Source organism: Panthera uncia, chromosome B4, assembly GCF_023721935.1.
Source record: "Panthera uncia isolate 11264 chromosome B4, Puncia_PCG_1.0, whole genome shotgun sequence".
In the NCBI taxonomy this organism is placed as follows: Eukaryota; Metazoa; Chordata; class Mammalia; order Carnivora; family Felidae; genus Panthera; species Panthera uncia.
The window spans coordinates 15,984,310-16,003,813 of record NC_064809.1 but is presented as its reverse complement, the minus strand read 5'-3'; the positions used below and the strand labels follow the sequence as shown (position 1 = coordinate 16,003,813).

The 19,504-nt window shown below is 37.8% G+C and overlaps 2 protein-coding genes and 1 long non-coding RNA gene across 3 annotated transcripts in view; 2 read left to right on the top strand and 1 right to left on the bottom strand.

The window, feature by feature from the left end:
- Positions 1-19,504, bottom strand: part of VIM (vimentin) — a 482,853-nt gene that overhangs the window by 119,741 nt on the left and 343,608 nt on the right. The gene's annotated exons all lie outside the window — the stretch shown is intronic.
- LOC125920015 (uncharacterized) lies at positions 63-16,302 on the top strand. Its single transcript, XR_007456913.1, has 3 exons — positions 63-1,288; positions 11,875-12,029; positions 15,821-16,302. It is a non-coding gene; the product is annotated as an uncharacterized LOC125920015 (long non-coding RNA).
- The window catches only part of HACD1 (3-hydroxyacyl-CoA dehydratase 1), a 27,756-nt gene continuing 24,707 nt past the window's right edge, over positions 16,456-19,504 (top strand). Inside the window, exon 1 of the mRNA XM_049626896.1 lies at positions 16,456-16,623. The gene's annotated coding sequence lies outside the window, so the exon portion shown is untranslated. The remainder of the gene's footprint in view (positions 16,624-19,504) is intronic.

The window sequence follows — 19,504 nt, the reverse complement described above, 5'->3', positions numbered from 1 at the left end:
TTGCTTTGGCCAGGAGTCTCCGGAGGACGGGGTCCTCCAGGCGCGCCGAAGACGACTACCGAGCCCAGGCGTGAATCAGAGACCGAGAAAGAAAAAGGGTCGCGTGAGGATTGAGCCAGACCCCGTGCCCGGCCCTGGCTCAGTCAGTTGTCATGATTTTATAGTCCCTCTTGAGGGGGGACGGAAACTCCTTCGTTGGGGGTCAGCTAAGTCAAAAAGCCGTGAGTTCAGTTCGCTGCCCGAGGTGACCAGAAACTTGCTTGGATGAAGTCATGTGAGCTGAACCGATTGGCCCGAATCCTCAAAGAGGGGAGTGTCAGGGCGCGCGGCTCCCTCGGAGAGGCTGAGGTAACGCTGGCACCTTCCCGAGAGTCCCCGGACGCCTGGCTTCTGAGTCTCTGTGGAAAGCACTTCTAGCTGGGCGTTGGCGCGCCTGACGAACTGTGCAGTCACTGAGCAGTTGTGGCGATTGGAAAATCAGTTTCACGCCCCAGGAATGTCTGCGAGAGCCGTCCCCGCCCCGCTTCCCAGACCCAGCCCAAAAAAAAAAAAAAAAAAAAAATCCAAACCAAAACCAACTGAGAAATGGGGCTAGAAATTGATGAGGGATTCCTAGCACCTCAGAATGTTGACTTGGTAACTTTATTTTTAAGTCTTTAACAAATTGTGTTTATGTCACGTAGAAATTTTAAGCAGCTTCCGGGGGGTTTTGTGTCCCACTTGGAACCAACTTAAAGAGCAGCTTGCGCATAAATTGGAATTCTGTGAATCGTACCGCCGGTTAGAGCCCTTAACACACGTAGCGTGTAAACAAATATTTCCAACTTGTCGGCGACGGGATCACTATGCAAGGCGGGCTTACAAAAATCCGTGGCGAATGAAATCTCACTTCTGAAAGTGAAAAACGCAAATTCAAGCAGCGTCCGGATACCTTGCGCCCATTCAGACAGGGACTGAAGGCTAAATTAATACAGTCTTCCTAAAGGAACTGTTTGAAAGGATGTTACAAAAGTAGGAACACCTTTGGACCCAGCAATTCTACTTTTTGGAATTTATCCTAAAGACAGTCTTGAAGGACACGAACAACGGTGTGCGTGGCAACGTGGCTTCTGATATCAAAGCGTCGTTCACCACTAAAATGCCCAATATAAACTACATCACCTCCTGGTGCTTCAATTTTATTTTCTCATCTGTGAGAAGCAGGAACAATCATAGGGTTGTGAGCATGGAATGGATGAATACAAACCAAACCCTTAGGTGCCTAGCATGTAGTAAGCACTAAATAAACGTAAGTAATCATTATAATTAATATTGGTCAAGCAAATCATAGTACACACGATGTAGAAACTCCACAGCCGTCCGAGGTGATGATGTAGATGTGTATTTACGTACAAAGACATCCAGATACATAAGTTCTTTTTTAAATTTTTTTTTTATGTTTTATTTATTTTTGAGACAGAGAGAGACAGAGCATGAGCAGGGGAGGGGTAGAGAGAGAGGGAGACACAGAATCCGAAACAGGCTCCAGGCTCTGAGCTGCCAGCACAGAGCCCGACGCGGGGCTCGAACTCACGGACAGTAAGATCATGACCTGAGCCGAAGTCGGACGCTTAACCGACTGAGCCACCCAGGCGCCCCCAGATACATAAGTTCTTAAAAGCGGGTTACAAAAACGCGTGAAATTACAGAATACGCCCAATTTTTAAAGCCTGAAATACATGAGACTATTATGACAGGGCTGTCTCTGAGTGGTAAGATTTGAGATGATATTTTCTTCTTTGTGCATGTTATGTTTTCCAAATATTTTCACGATGAGCCTCTATTTCTTTCAGAAGCAGAAAAAGAGTTAAAACACAACAGTGTAAAAAATGTAGCATATTACTAATACCACTTCTTAACATCTTGAGGAGCCAGTACCGAAAGCTTGTTTGTGTTTCATGATGGCAAGTATAAAATTATTCTAAAACATCACTATTGATAGGAAAAGCAGAACATTCTCTCTAAAACCGGTTCTTGGTGACTAATCTGATAGAATCAAGTGACAGCTTGTCCATCTTAAGGTCCTGAGCAGTGTCTGGGGCACATTACCATAATCGCCCTGCATCAAAGCCAAATATTTATAAAAATGCGTTTGGACGTGCTTTGTGCTGCAATAAGGAGACTGAGTTGCCGTGTTGCTGGCAATAAGCTAGTGATCAAATTGTGCGAGCCTTGATCATCAGTATGTGAAAGCACTGGGAATAGTGAAGGAATTAGTCTTGATACCATTATCCTTATCTTCCGACCTAAAAGAATTCCTTCAGCTATTTGGGACCTTTATAATTTATATGCTATAAATAATAGACATTTTTAAATGTAGAAATTTTAATATTGTCATGCTTAACATAAAAGTCAAATATAAAAAGTTAAATGGGTTTGTATTTTGAGGTTAGCTTTCTGTTATTATCCCTTAAAACATTGAAACTGCAGGAGTTGGCACTTTTAAGATTACCAAAATTTTTAAAATCTAGAAATTACATATAATTTCTATAGTACATGGGTTTAATAAATTCTGTGGTTAATTTTAAAATATTAGTTCCTTTTCTTTTTGGTGTGACATTGAAAATTCTTCTACAGTAAAAAATGATAGCAGTGTGCAAATGGAGTTGTTCCAGGGGATATCTATAATTTTAAAGTTTAGGAAAAGAAATATCCCAGGAAGATTATTCACACTAGTTCACACCCTCATCATCTCTTAGATGAATTATTACATCCACCTCCTATGTTTTTCTACTTTCTTACTGTTATGGATTGATTTGCATCCCACCCAAATTCATGTTAAAGCCCTACCCCGAAATGTGATGACATTTGGAGATGATAGATAATTCAGTAATTAGGTTTAGATGAGGTCCTGAGGGTGGGGCCCTCATGATGGGATTAGTGCCCTTTTTAAAAAAAATTTTTTTAACGTTCGTTTATTTTGAGGGAGAGAGAGAGTGCGAGCAGGGGGAGGGGCAGAGAGAGGGGGAGACACAGAATCCGAAGCAGGCTCCAGGCTCTGAGCTGTCAGCACAGAGCTGGACGCGGAGCTTGAACTCAAGAACCGTGAGCTCATGACCGGAGCGGAAGTTGGACGCTTAACCGACTGAGCGCCCCCAGGTGCCCCAAGGGATTAGTGCCCTTTTTAAGAATAGGCAAGAGGGAGCTTCCTCTGTGAGGACACGGAAGGGAAGCCGGAAACAGAGTTCTCACCAGAACCTGAGCATGCTGGCCTCCTGATCTATTTCCAGCCTCCAAAAACAAATTTGTTGTTTAAGCTTCCCAATCTATGATCATTTCTTACAGCACCAGAGTTGACTGATACACCTACCTATCTCCAAACCATTCTCCAAACCCCTGCTGGAATGATTTTTTCTAACACACAAACCTGATTGTGTCATTCCTATGGAATTCTCATATCCGTTCTTCAGTCGTTCAGTACATGTTTATTAACACTTTATGTGTGCAAGGTACCATTCTGTATGCTGGAAATAACATAAGGATAAATGCTGTATATGAGATAACCTCTTTTGGAGTATCTGCTATTTGGAGTATCTCCTGTTTGGAGAATAGTCATTAAATAATTCCATGATTACAGGTATGCAGAGTAGTCTCCTACCTTCAGGATTAAATTCTGATTCTTTAGTAAGTATATCCTTGCTGAAGTGGCCCCTGAGTATCTCATCTCTTCAGTCTTTTTTCATAGCCTCTCCTCTAACATTTGTGATGTTCCATGGTTTCCCTATCTTCAAACAAGCAAGTTTTTCTGCCTTTTCCGCTCTGATTCTATAACTTCTCTAAACCTCTTCTCAGATTTCACTTCCCTTTCTGGGCTTTCTGTACTCAGTACCTGACCAATAATAGGCACATGATAAATACATGTTAATTAGTTGGTTATTGGCGACCTCTGTCACAGCACTTAGTGGTATTATATTTATTCCAAGTGTCTTTATATAAAAACCACTCCAAAGTCTTGTTAAGGCAACGATAATCCTTTCTTTGATTACAGATCAGAAATTTAGTCAGTGTTCTGCAGGCACAGATTCCTTCTCTTCCACACAGTGTCAGCAGGGGTGCCTCAAAGTCTGGAATGATCCTACACCTTGGGGTTGCAATCACTGGAAAGCTTTTGCACTTACATGTCTGGCAATTGACACTGGCAGTTGGCTAGGTCACTGGGGCTGTCAGCTAGAACTACATGGGACCTCCTGTGTGTCTCCTTTTTCTCCCAACATATTGGACCAAGCATTCCAAGAGATACGAAGACCTGAGGTAGGTAAGGGGCACAGCATCATATCAGTCATATTCTATTGGACAAACAGTCACAATGTCTATAGTAAAGGGCACAGGAAATAAAACCCAATTTTTTTTTAATTGTTTCAAAGATATCTATTTACTTTTGAGAGAGAGACAAAGAGAGACAGAGCATGATCAGGACAGAAGCAGAGAGAGAGGGAGATGCAGAATCTAGGGCAGGCTCCAGACTCTGAGCTGTCAGCACAGAGCCTGACACAGGGCTCAAACTCATGAGCCATGAGTGAGATCGTGACCTGAGCCGAAGTCAGATGCTTAACCGACTGAGCCACCCAGGTGCCCGAAACCCAATTCTTGATGGAAGGTCTATTTAAGAATTCAGGGACTATATTTGAAAACTACCACAATAGTGTAACATTTTACTTGTTTGTATAGCTTTTGTCTGTGACTTACTTATCTCTAGATTTCCATGGTAGGTGTCCCATAAATACATGTTAAATATACTAAAGAAATAAAATTTGTCATGATTAAAGTAGCATATTTCCAATGGTATATTTATCAGCCATGAGGGAGTAACAGGACGTGGACTTATCTTTTTACCATAACCAAACAGAACACTGAATAAAATATATGAAACAATTGATTTCAAACATGAGACAACAGACTATAATCCCAAGGAAAAAGGGAACATGCATGAGCCCTGCAATTGCTACAGCTTTCTGCCTAGAGTCAGTTTCTGGACTACGCTATAGGAAAGGGAACCCAAAAGGAACCAAATAGTCTTACTGTATTAAAAAGAGAAAAATCTGAGTTTATGTAGGCTAAGGGGCTAGAGTTTGGAGGACAGAATACTAGGAGGGTACTATGTAGAAAAAGAGCTCTAGAAATCTGCACAGGAGTCCCCTTGAGATTATGGTTGAATGCTAATCTAGTCATGGGTCAGGTAGAGCTCTACAAGTCTAGCTGTATGCTGGAACTTTCAAGGAAAAAGCTATTTCCAGGGAACCAAAATCTGAAAAATCCCAAGAGTTTGTACAAGTATGGGAAGCATTTGGGTTCTCAAAGTCTGAAGAAACCCAATTGAATATATTGAGTATTTAATAAATAACCACAAAAAAGTAATGTCTTAGTAATGGGTAGTAGCCTGAAAGAAAAGGCTACTCTTTATCTGCTCCAAAAAAGCTTAAATAGTACTTCTTGAAAAGATCAAGACATGACCTAAATGAAGGATAAAACAAAGTATGAAATTAAAAGGAATGCTCCCCCCCCCCTTCTAAAATACAACATTCAAATATATAAAATGGCTAGACTCCAAGAAAACCTACTGGACACATGAAGGCCCAGTCAAATGTGACTAATAACCAGTAGGGGCAATCAGTCCATAGAAACAGATCCAGAAATTAAATAGACAATTGAACTAACACATGGAAATATTTAAAGAACTATTATAACTATGGTCAATAAACTTAATGATTTAAAAACAGATGAACATAATGAGAGAAAAAAGTTATCAGATATCAAAAAAAAGCAAATGGAAATTCTACAAAAATATAATACCAAGATGAAACTCAGGATTAACAGATTAGACACTGCAGAAGAAAAGATACAGAAATTTAAAGACAGATCAACAGAAAGGATACAAATTGAAGTACATAGAAGAAAAAGACAAAAAATTATTAACAGAACCTCGATATGAAAGTATATGAAAATATGAAAGTATTATATGAAAGTACAAGGTGTATAGTCTCATAACAAGTAAGAAAAAGGGGGGAAATTTATCAAATGTCCAATTTTCCTCTAAATTAATGAAAATTATATCTCCACAGATCTGAGAATATGAGTGAATCCCAATCATAACTAACAATAATAAAAAATGACACCAAGGTACAACATGATCAAATTAGTGAAAATCAGTGATAAAGAGAAAATCTTAAAAGTGTGTGGAAAACAAAAAGACATAAAAAGGAATAAAAAAATTATAGTAGACTTCTAATCAAACCATGCAAGATAAAAAAAAAAGTGGTACAGTACCTTTAAAGTCCTGAAATTTAAAATTGTCAACCTAGAATTCTGTCAGCAAAAATATTTTTCAAAAATGAAGGTGAAATAAATACTTACATTAAAAAACCCTCATCACCAGCAGACCTACACAATGAAAAGTGTTAAAACATACAAATGAAAATAATTTTAGGCAAAAGGAGTATGGTATCTATGATCTAAATCTTCATAGAACATCAGAATGGTCATGTGTGAATAAATATAAAGGATATTTCTACTTTTTAAAAATTTCATTGAAAACAAAAATATCAACTGTATATTTTGGAGTCGATAACACAGGTAGAAATAAAATAAATGAAAATAGCGCAAAGGATGGCAGGAGGAAAATAGAAATGTAGTGTTGAAAGAGTCCTTATGTTACATATAAAGTAGTATAAATATTATTTGAAAAGAGATTGTGAAAAGTTAAAAACACATACCTTGGGGGCGGGGGGAAGCACCTGGCTAGCTCATTCAGTTAAGCGTCCAACTTTGCTCAGGTCATGATCTTGCAGTTCATGAGTTCAAGCCACGCGTTGGGGTCTGTGCAGACAGCCCAGATTCTGTGTCTCCCTCTCTTTCTGACCTTCCCCTGCTCACACTCTTCTCTCTTTCTCTCTCTCTCTCTCTCTCTCTCTCTCTCTCTCTCTCAAAAATAAATAAAAAATATTAAAACATACCTTAAGTCCTAGAGCCATAGCCCCCCCCACAGAGAAAATCAAAAGAATATAGACAATGATAGAAATAAATGAAAAATTTTTAATTCAAATAATTTTTTAAAAGGCAGTAAAGGAAGGGAGAAAAACCCAAATGGGACAAATAGAAAACAAATAGTTTAAATCCAACCATATAAATAACTACACTAAATATAAAAGATCAAAATGTTCCAATTAAAATATAGAAATTGTCAGACTGGATTTAAAAAAAAGCAAGATCCAACTATATGATGTATGATATAAGAAACTTGCTTTAAAAATAAAGACAAAGGTAGGTTAAAAGTAAATGAATGGAAAATGATGTATTTTGAAAATACTAAAGAAATCTCTGGTTGTATTAATATCTGACCAAATAAACTGAAAACCAGAAACTTCCAGGGATAATGAATGACATTTCATAGGGATGAAGGGATCGGTTAACCAAGAAGACATAATTGTATTAAATATGTATCAACATAATGACAGAATTTGGGGAAAAAAAGGAAACAAAACTTACAAAACTGAAAGGAAAAATAGATACATCCATAGTATCTGTTGGCTATTTCAACACTCCTCTCAGATAAAGATAGAACAAATAGAAAATTAGTAATTACTTACTCATTAATTACTCAACTTATCAATTAACTTGACCTAAGTGACTTTTATAATGGCCCTGCAAGTCAAGCATTTTTGTCAAGTGGACACTGAACATTAACAATGTGCTGGGCCTTAAAATGACTCCATATAATTTAAAAGATAAAATCATACAGATTTTGTTCCTTGACTAAAACAGAATTAACTTAGGATTATAAGACAAAGTTACCTGGAAAATTGCAACTTATGTAAAAATTGACCCATGCAGTTATAAAGAAAAATCAGAAAATCAGAAAAATCAGAAAATATTTTGAACTGGACGAAAGTGAAAACACAACATGTCAAAATTGTGCGATGCAGTTATGTTGTTTAGAGGAATACTTTAAGCATTATATAATAGAAAAGAAAATCCAACATTAATCCCTTAAGGTAAAGAAGAAGTCAAACTAATTAGAAAAAAGGAAATAATAAAGATAAAACCAGGAACCAATGAAATAAAACACAAAGGGAAAATCAATAAAACCAAAACTTAAGCCTCTAAAAAGGTTAATAAAATGGATAAAACTCTACCTAGATCAAAGGATAAAGAGGAAACATGCAAATTACCAGTATACGGATTGAAAGAAGCAACACGACTACATACCCTGTAATTAAAACATCACAGGAATTAAGTGATATTAAATTAAAACACCCATAAAGGAATATTCTTAAACTCTATGCCAATACATTTGAGAACATAGTTTGAATGGAAAAAAACAAAACAAAAAGCCCTTGAGAGATACAAACGGGCACAACTGGGTCAAAAAGAAACAGCAAACCTGAAAAGATATATATCAATAATAGAAATTAAATTCTTAAAAACTCTCCACAAAAACCTTCAGGCCCATGAATTCACTAGTTAATCCTAATTCATCAAACTTGTTAGGAAGAAATAATCTCAAATCTATACAAAATCTTTAGAAAATACACATGAAGGACAGTTTCATACTTATTTTATGAGACCAACATTATCCTGATAGCAAAATCAAACGACATAAGAAAACTTCAATATCTTTTATTAACATAATATAATAATTCTTTAAAAATAGAGATTTACATTATTGGAAAAAAAATAGAGATTTACAGCAATATATAGAAACAAAAATGTATCATTACCAGAGTGTATCCTAGGAATACAAAGTTACTTGAGCTTTTGAAAATCAACAGTGTTCACCATTTTAACAGAATGTAAGAGAAAAACCATATGAGATAATAGACGCAGGAAAATATCTGAGAAAATTCAAAAGCCTTTGTGATAAAAACTCAGCAAAGAATAGAAGAAACCTTTCTCAACCTGACAAAGGGCATCTTTGAAAAACTTAGAGCTAACATCTTACCTAATGGTGAAGGAAAATGGTGTTTCTATGATAAACAATACAAGAATATCCATTTCATACTACAGTAAATATTATGGTGGCGTTAGTACTAAAGTCAAGAAAAAAATAAAAAGAATATAGATCTCAGACTTCACCTTTGGTCTAGATGGAGTAACACAGGCTAGATTTATCTTCCTGCCTGAAACAACCAAACTGGACAAAATGTATGAACAACAGTTCTTGTGACACTGGACATCAAACAACAAAGGGCAATGGTCAGTGGGAGATGGGACACAAATGAAGAAAGCCTTATGATTGCCCTAGCTTAATAGACTGATTTTTCAAGGCCATCACATACAGCATTAGTCTTCTTGAGATGAGGAAACAGCTGAGAGGGGCCAAGGCTAAAAAAGTTTGCAAGGAAGAGTACTGGAGACATGGCTGGAACACAGAAGATTCCATCACTGGACCAGATAAAATACACCATGTCTAACATTCAGTACAAAATTAACTAGCTGTCCATAAGAAAACTCCTTTAAATATAAGAGTATATCATGGCATATAAAGATATACCATGCTAACACTAATCAAAAGAGAGCTGAGATATCTATATTAATATCAGACAAAGTAGGTTTCAGATCAGAGAATATTACCAGAGATACAGAATGTCATTTTATAATGAAAAAGGGGTTAATAATAGAACATCCCCTCTATGGTTTTGCATATAATAAAAGAGTTTCAAAGAACGTAAAACAAAAACTGATGGAACTTCAAGGAAAAACAGACAATTCCACAATTATAGTTGGAAATGAAAACTCTCTTGTTCCAACAGTGATAGGACAAGTAGACAGAAAATGGGTAAGGCTGTAAAGACTTGAACAATACTATCAACCAACTTAACCTAATTGAAACTGATCAAACACCACATCCAGCGAGAGCTGAATATTCTTTTTAAGTGCCCATGACATACAAAAAACAAATCTCAATAAATCTGAAAGCATTCAAGTCAAACAAGTATATTCTCTGACTACAATGGAATTGAATTAAAAATAAATAATAGAAGAATACTTAAAAGTCACCAAATATTTGGAAACAAAATAACACCCTTCTAAATAACCATTGGTCAAAGGAGAAATAAAACTGGAAATTAGAAAGTATTTTGAATGTCATGAAAATGAAAACCTATCCAAATTTGTGGAAAGCACTTAAAGCAATACTTAGAGGGATATTTATAATATAGCATTTTTACTAGAAAAGAAGAAAGGTCTCATCAATTATCTCAGCTTTCATTTTAAGAATCTAGTAAAAATAGCAAATGAAACCTAAAGTAAGCAGAGAAAGGAAATAATAAACATCAAAGAGGAAAACAATAGGAAAAATAAAACTAAAAACTAGGGTTTTTTTGGAGATAAAACTGATAAAACTATAGTCAGACTGATGAGGAAAATGAAAAGATACAAATTACCAATTTCAGGAGTGAGGGAAATGACCATACTACAGATATTAGGATAATAATGGAATTTTATACCTATAAATTGAGTAACTTAGAGGAAATGACAAATTCCTTCAAAGGCACAGATTACTAAAGCTCAAAAAGAAATAGTTAACTTGAATAGATCTTTTTCTAGTAAAGAAAGGTAATTGCTTGTTAAAAACCTTCAACAAAATTAATTTCAGGCCTACATGAATTCACTGTGGATTACAAAGGAGTATGAGGAAATTGGGAGTTGGAGGTTGATAAGCTATTTTCATTATTTTGAGAGTAGTAATAGTTTCATTGATGCACATATATGTCAATACTTATTGAATTGCACATTTTAAATATGTACAGATATTGTATGTTAATTAGACCTCAATAAAGCAATGAAGATTACCAGAAATGGGGCCCCTGGGTGGCTCAGTGAGTTAAGTGTCTAATCAGCTCAGGTCATGATCTTGTGGTTCATGAGTTCAAGCCCTGCGTCGGAGTGTGTGCTGACAGCTCAGAGCCTGGAGCCTATTTCAGATTCTGGGTCTCCCTCTATGCCCTTCCCCTGCTTGTGCTCTCTCTCAGTCTCTCTCAAAAAAACAAATAAACATTAAAAAATATTTTTTTAATTACCAGAAATTTATCCTTCATGACAATTTATAGTTTTGATGAAAAGTTTCAGAGTATCATTTAAAATACAAGTGAAGGTAAAAATGTTTGAAAACCAAGGCCTCAACCGATTCTCCAACAACCAGATTGCCCCAGTCTCTCCTTATATATAATTCTGGAACAGCTGCCTCTTCGTTTAACATCTTTTTGAGCAAATTGGACCAATCGGTCTAATGCCATGGTCTATAAATAACGTTTTCACAACAAACCCTAGTTTTATAGTAAATATAAACTCCCTTGATTTATTATACCTCAGCTTGTCATTTCCACTTTTGCCCCATTTCCTATTACAAAGATCATATATTTTCTTTAACCAAATAACTGCCAAAGACTGGGTAACTAGATTAGTAACACTCACCAGCTGGTCTGGGTTTATGGTGATTCTGCTGACTCTGTTTGCAGCTGGTGTATACTGAAGGATCTTTGAAAAGATCCTCACTAAGGAATCTGCTCCTCTCCAGCCTTTACCATTCAAAGAATTTTCAGAGGCTTTCATGCCTATTAAAGTAAGACACAGATTTTTTTTTTTTTTAAATCAGGCACAGACTTTTAAAACAAGTGACTCCAATTTTGAAGGTAGTTCATTTCTGGGAACTAGAATGTCTAGGGACATTGATAGGAAGAAAAAAAGGCATTTTTGTCCTAAGTTCCCTGTACTATATCTGTGTGTATGTAGAACATGTTCCCCAAAGGAACAATTAAAATACTATTTTTATATTATGTTTAGTCTGACATAATTAATATTTGTAATAGCATATGTGTTTAGTTTCATTTTCATGATCAGTTTTGTCAGGTATGAAATAATTCTTCAGGAATGAAGTTCTCATGTAAAATAGTAAACCTATTGAACAGAAGGATTTTACTTAAGAAGATTTGACTTTCAGCTGGTGGCCTAGAACCAAGTTTGTACAATTGATTCTACTTTTGAGGAGATTCTAGGTAAGCTCTAGGTAAAAACAACACTGATGCCTCAGTTTTCACATCAAAAAAGTCAAATGAACTCCAATATTCCATCCAAGCTACATTGCTCAATTAATTTATCATTTTCTACATTAATTCCTCTGTGTTGAAGAGGTTTCTCATTCTTCACATTTCAGTTCTCATTCTCTTTCTTTGTATTTGCTTTTAACTATCCTTCCATTCATTACTCACTTAGGTAGTGCTTTACAAATACTCTACTCTTGAATCCAACTGCCTTTTTCCCTCTTGTAGCCATTCCTGTTGTGATACCTACAAATAGAAAAACTGGTTAAAATTTGAAATTGTTTTTTCTCTTAAATTAAGGATATCACTTCCCATTAATGATATCATTGCTCTTATCCTATTGAAATAACCACACCAAGCCTAGTCAGATTTTATCACTAAATGCTAAAGACATGCATGACAGATCACTAACATCACTAACACTGTCACTAACTCTATCTGATTTTAAGATTTGTTATAAAGCTATGATAATAATTTTAAAAAGCTATGCTAGACAAGATGACATCGTACTTGTGTAAGGATAGACAAATCTATGGAACTGAATAGACATTTCAGAAATATAACTATACATATATGGACAACACATTTTTGACAAAGGTACAAAGGCAACTCAGTGGAGAAAGGATAGATTCTCAATAAATGGTGCTGAACATTATCAATAAGCAAAAATATGAACTTCAATCTATATCTCACACCATATACAAAAATTAACTCAAAGTAGATTAAAAGCCTAACTGTAGAATTTCAAACTACTAATCTTCCACAACAAAACTGCACAAAGTCTCTTGTGACCTTGGGTCAGGCAAAGATTCTTAGATATGACCCCAAAAAACACAACCTATCAAAGAGAAAACTTGGTAAATAGAACCCTGTCAAAATTAAGACTTTGTACTGTTTGAAAGACACTGTTACGAGAATGAAAAGCAAACCATAAATGGGAGAAAATATTAGCCCATCATATATCTGATAAAAGACTTATATCCAGAATCTATAAAGTACTCTCAAAACTTACTGAGAACACAGCTTCACCGCTAAGAAAATGGGGAATAGATTTGAAAAGTCTCTAAAGCTAAGAAATATACAATTGAAAAATAAGCATGTGAAAAGAAGCTCAGCATCATTAGTCACTAGGGAAATGAAAAATTAAAACCACAATAAAGGGGCGCCTGGGTGGCTCAGATGGTTGAGCGACCAACTTCGGCTCAAGTTATGATCTCACGGTTCATGAGTTCAAGCCCCGCATCAGTCTTTGTGCTGACTGCTCAGAGCCTGGAGCCTGCTTCTGATTCTGTGTCTCCCTCTCTCTCTCTGCCCCTCCCCCACATGTGCTCTGTCTCTCTCTGCCTCTCAAAAATAAAGAAAACTAATAAAAAAAATTTTAAACCACAATAAAATAGGGATACCAGGGGGGCTCAGTTGGTTGAATGTCTGACTCGATTTCAGCTCAGGTCATGCCCAGGGTCGTGGGATCAAGCCCTGTGTCAAGCTTCACACTGAGCATGAAGCCTGCTTAAGATTCTCTCTCTCTCTCTCTCTCTCTCTCTCTCTGTCTCTCCCTATTACCCCTCTCCCCTGCTCATGCTCTCTCTCTCTCAAAAAAAAAAAATTAATTAAAACAATTTTAAACTAAAGACAAATAAATAAAACCATCTTTAAAAAAACACAGTAAGACAGCACAACACATCTATTAAAGTATGTAAAAATCTAAGACTGACCATACCAAGTATTGGCCAGGATATGGAGAAACTGAAACTCTTAAATATAGCTATTTGGAATGTAAAATAGTACAACCACTTTTGAAAACACTTTAGCAGTTTTCTTAAAAAGTTAGACATACATATGTGAACTGGTCACTCCACTGCTAAGTACATACCTAAGAAAAATGAAAATGTATCTCCACAAAAGACTTGTTAAAAGATGTTCATGCCTTTTTATTTGTAACAGGGAAAAAAGAACCAAACATCTAAACATGAACAGATAAATAAATTACGTGGTGAATGGATTAATAAATTGTGGTATATCCATACAGAGGTATACTGCTCAGCAATAAGAGAATGAATTACTGACATACATCACCCGAATCTTAAATTAGGGTTCAGCTACAGAATTTGTGGGACACAGTGCAAAGTGAAAATATAGTCCCTCTTATTCACAAATTATTAAGAATTTCAAAACAGAAAGAAGAGCATTCAATTAAAACAGCATTAAATCAAGCACCAGGCCCTTTTGAGCACAGGACCCCATGGGACTGCAGAAGCTGCATGCCCATGAAGCTGGGCCTGCTCAAAATAATTATTCTGAGTAAAATAAGCCAGACAGAAAAGAGTATATAATGTATGATTTCATTTATAGAAAATTCGTGAAAATGCAAACTAATCTGTAATGAAAGAAAGCTGATCAGTGGTTGCCTGGGGACGATGTGGGGTGTGATAGGAGGGGGGCATTGAAAAAGGAACACAGAGAAACTTTTTGAGATGATGGATATGTTCACTATCTTGTCTGTGATCAAGGTTTCGTTGACAATACGTAGGTCAAAGTTTATGAAGTTGTACACTTTAAATACATGCACTATGCTGTATGTCAGTTATATCTCAATAAAGCTACTAAAAATTGCAAAACTAATTGGCCTTTGAAAAGGATTTTAAAAAATAGAGTTCATGATCTCTGATATGCAATTCTGCTCCCAGACAAAATACATGCAAGCATAAGTTTAGTAAAAACAGAAGACAATATATAATTTACTGCTAAAATGAATGATGCATTATCAACACAAACTGTTTTAGCTGGGAAAGAACAAAGGGTTCAATATAAGTTGAAGTGGTCAGGGAAAGCCACTTGAAAGAACTGGTATTAAATGCAGCCTTGGAGAGTGAATGCAATTTACACAAGGGGAAATAGCACTTTTGTAGGATGAAAAGAATGCAAAATTTGATTAAAGTTTATCCAGATCAGTTTACGAACAATGAATAGACCTGCTTAGTTGGATCACAGTATTTTGGGGACAGATACCTACTAAGAGATAATGTTTGATTGGCTCCCTTGGGCTCAGGTTATGGTAGAGAGCTCTAAAATCAAGCTAAGTCATCAGTTTTTATCCTAAAGGCAAGGACTAATCCAGGGATTGATAAAATCAAAGATGTTTTGATAAAGCACACAAGGTTGTATGTTAAGTGCTTTTCCAAACCTTCTTTGCTGTCAAGACACCTCACTTTCAGTTAGGTTCCCTACCTCAACTTTCTGTTCCCTACCTCAGAATACCTCCACCTCCATTTCCTTCATTCCTGAGAAAGAAGTGTCTTTTCTCTTTTCAAAACCTAATTCCTCCATCTATCTTAATCTCTCATCTCCCCACAGTCAGAGGATCTTGCTTCATAAATAGCCTATTTTGCATAGACCATCTCTCCCTGTTTTCTGGCACCTTCACTTCAGCAAATAAACAAAAATCTTTCCCTGACTCTATTGTGTCTCAAGAAGTCTCCTCAGTCATTCCTGTCTTCATGCTGAAACTGACCACACCAACCTAGTTTTGGCCTTTGTTACTTCCCTCCTAGAAGACGATTGATTTCATCTCCTGCCGCCTAATTCATCTTTTGAAAAGAGGTTTCTTTAACATGATTTTCCTTTTCACAAGTCTTCAGAAGTTCACTGCTGCCTTTTCAAATAGTGTGTTTCTCAACATGTTTCTTCTATTCTTTCTCCTGATATTTTTAAGGTTTAGTCAAAATGTGCAATTCGCTTTTCCTCAGGTTTGTTTTGTCCTGCCTCCATGTTCATGGTGAGCCCTCAGCCTGCAATATACTCTTGCAATTTGTCGGAATCACACTCATTTTTCAAGTATTCAATGGTGGTTTCTTGCACAAAGCCTTTTTGGATCCCCCCCCAAACAAGGTATGTTTTCTGACGGCTCTTTAACTCTCGTAGCACTTTGTGACTTATTTTATTTTGTCTGTTGATGGACATGTGGATTATTTTCAGTTTGGGGTTACTATGAATAAAGCTGTTATGAACGTTTGTGTCGAAGTCTGTGGGGACCTGTTTTTGTTCTCTTGGTTAAATAACTAGTAATGAGATTGTTGGGTCATATGGTAACCAAGAGTGTGTTGATCTTTTTGAAGAAATTACCAAACTGTTTTCCCAAGTGTTATTCTCTTTAGCCACATATGAGAATGCCAATTGCTCCACATCCTTGTCAACATTTAAAAAGTAGTGATACCTTACTGTGGGTTTGATTTGCATTTCCCTGATGACTAATAAGATTGGGTGTCTTTGTGCATACTATTGTTATTTATATATCTTTTCTGCAAAGAATCTGTTCACATCTTTTGTTCATTTAAAAAAACTCAGTTTATTATTTTTTTAATTTTTAAATGTTTATTTTAGAGAGAGAGAGCACAAACAGGGGAGTGGCGACAGAGAGGAAGACAGAATCCGAAGCAGGCTCCAGAGCTGTCAGCACAGAGCCTGATGTGGGGCTTGAACCCACGAACCACGACATCATGACCTGAGCCAAAGTTGGACGCTCAACCAACGGAGCCACCTGGGTGCCCTGGTTTGTTATTTTTTAATTTTTTTTTTGGAGTTTATTCATTTCGAGAGAGACAGAGAAAGCAAGCAGGGGAGGAGCAGAGAGAGAGAGAGAGAGAAAATCCCAAGCAGGCTCTGCACTGTCAGCACAGGGCCCAATGTGGTCTTGAACCCACAAAACGCGTGAGACCATGACCTGAGCCGAAACCAAGAACCAGATGCTTAACTGACTGAGCCACCCAGGCGCCCCTGTTATTTTTTAAAAGTATTTTATTTAGTTATTTTGAGAGAGAGGGAGACAGCACAAGGAGGGGAGGTGCAGACAAAGATGGGGAGAGAGAGAGAATCCCAAGCAGGCTCCATGCTGCCAGCCCAGAGCCCAATGGGGGCTTGATCCTAGGAACCATGAAATCATACCTGAGCTGGGTTGAAGAATCGGATGCTTAACCAACTGAGTCACCCAGGTGCCCCAAATCAGTTTGTTATATTATTGAGTTGTAAGATTCTTTATATAATTCTTATATATCAAATATATTTATAAGATTCTTTATATATATATATTATTGAGTTGTAAGATTCTTTATATATTATATGTAAAGACTCTTTAGATATTGTGTGTTGTGAAAATCTTCACCTTTTAAATGGTGTCTTTGAAATAACAGAGGTTTTATATTTTGATGACGTGCCATCTGTCTTTTCTTTTCCTTTATGATTACTGCTTTTTTTGTTATTGGATCCAAGAAATCTTTGCCTTCCCCAAGGTCACAATGATTCTTTTTTTTTTTTTTTAAGTTTTATAGTTTTAGCATTTGTGTCTAGGTCTATGATCCATATCAAATTAATACTTGGCCTATGGTGCGAGACAAGTTTCAGGGTTCATTTTTCCATGTGGCTATCCAGTTAATTCAGCACTATTTGTTGACAAGATACATGTTGACATCTTTGTTGAAAATCAGTTGACCGCGTATTTACGGGTCTGGACTCTATTCTTTTTCACTGATTTGTCTCTCCTTATGTCTACCATGCCGTCTTATAAACTGTAGTTTCACGCTATCTTGAAAACAAGTATGTATGTGCCTCAACATTGCTTTTCCTTTGCATTTCTGTATAAATTTTAGAGTTACCTTGCCAAATTGAAAAACTATATATGTATTCTGCTGGGATTTGGGGAGAACTGACATTTTAACCTTGTCATCTTCCAATTCGTGAACATGGATAGCTATTTAAGTCTTTAATTTCTCTTGGCAGTGATTTATGTGGCTTTCAGTGTATAGGACTTGAGCGTTGTGTTAAATGTATCCTTATATATTTCATTGGAATGCTGATGAGCATTATATGGTTTTATTTTAAATTTCAATTTCCAGTTTTCTCTTCTAATAGGTAAAAAACAATTAGGTTTTGTTTTGTTTTGTTTACACTGGTTTTGTTTCCTTAGGCTTTTCTAATTATACAGTGTTGTCATTTGCAAATAGTTTTACTTCATCCTTTCCAATTTAAATGTCTTAAAAAACAGTCGTTTGTAGTTTTCATCCAATTTGAACATTTTCCGGCCATTATTTCTTCCCCAGAAACATCTCAGACTCTTCCCCTACTGGAATGTCTTCCTCAAAAGTATCTAAGTTTCCCAAGCAGGCCGGTGGTGCTGCCCGGATCGGATCGGGCACCCAGAGGCCAGATCACAAGGATGGACAGGGTTGTGTCCTCTTTTCTCTAGTTTGGTGACTTCTTTCATGCTTTCCTCCGTATCAGAATGACTCTGTACCCTGAGGCGCTACCAGACTCCCGTGGCTATGTGGTCTTCTGGTGGTTGTCCCCTGCCCGGGGCCAGGCTCAGGTTCCAGAGCACAGCCTAACAGGCAGATCGTTTCCACAGGCCGGCCCAGAATTTCTTTCGCTGGATCAACAAAGATCCGAGTGGCCAGAATGGTGATCGCAATCCGATTTGGGGCGACTCAACCTGTTTCACAACTGTAAGTGGTTTACATGAGTGATTTCACTTGTATCTCACAAAAACCCATGACACAGGTTTATAAATTATTCCCACTGAGGAAACTGAGGCATAAAGAAGTTTAGGCGCCCAAGTCCACAAGCTAATAAGACTGGTGGAGCCAAGAATTTGGGGTTTGGATTTCAGTAATCTGACTCCAGAGCCTGCCTTCCCAACCGTGTGCTTCAAGGGGAAAGAGCAAAGAGCCGTTCGGAGAAAGCACGGGTCTCTGGAGGAAGATACAAAAAGGAAAGGGGTAGAGTGGGGAACAGTGAGATACTCTTTACTGCCGGGAAAGGTTCTGCTTAGCCCTGCATCTGTAGCTTGCCTGTATCCGCTCCGACTTTTCTCCTTTGGTATCTTGTCATGTCTTCTTTCCTCCAGCTTCTAACACCCAACACTGCACTGCATTGGAGTCAATGCCTTTAGAACACTGGCTCCAGGGGAATCCACACAAGTGAGGCAATCCTACTATATTCCCCCTGTGCATGACCCACTGGCCCGCGCAAGTGAAACAGGCTCAAGTGGGCGCGTCTCCCTCAGAGGGTCTGAAGGAGCCCTTGGCGGGAAGATCCTAGTGCCCGGCCCGGCGTCCAGAAACTACCTTCCCAAAGGTTGGGCGGGGCAGGACCACGCCGAGTCAGGTGTGTTCCGTGCGTCCCGACTAAATGCACTAGCAAGGGGCCCGGCGCCAGCTCCCGAGACATGTGGGGCGTCTCTCTAAGAGGAGGTTCCCCCAGTTGGAGAAGCGGACAGGTTTCTGTGGGAGCGGAAGCCACACGGCCGCCTCGAAACCGTACCCGGGGGCTCGCGGGACCCCGAGCCCGGGCTCCCAGGCCCGGCGGCCAGGTCCCCCGTGCCGCGCGCGCTCCCGAGGGCCGGGGGCGGGGCGGCCGGGGCGGCGGCGGCGGCGGGGGGC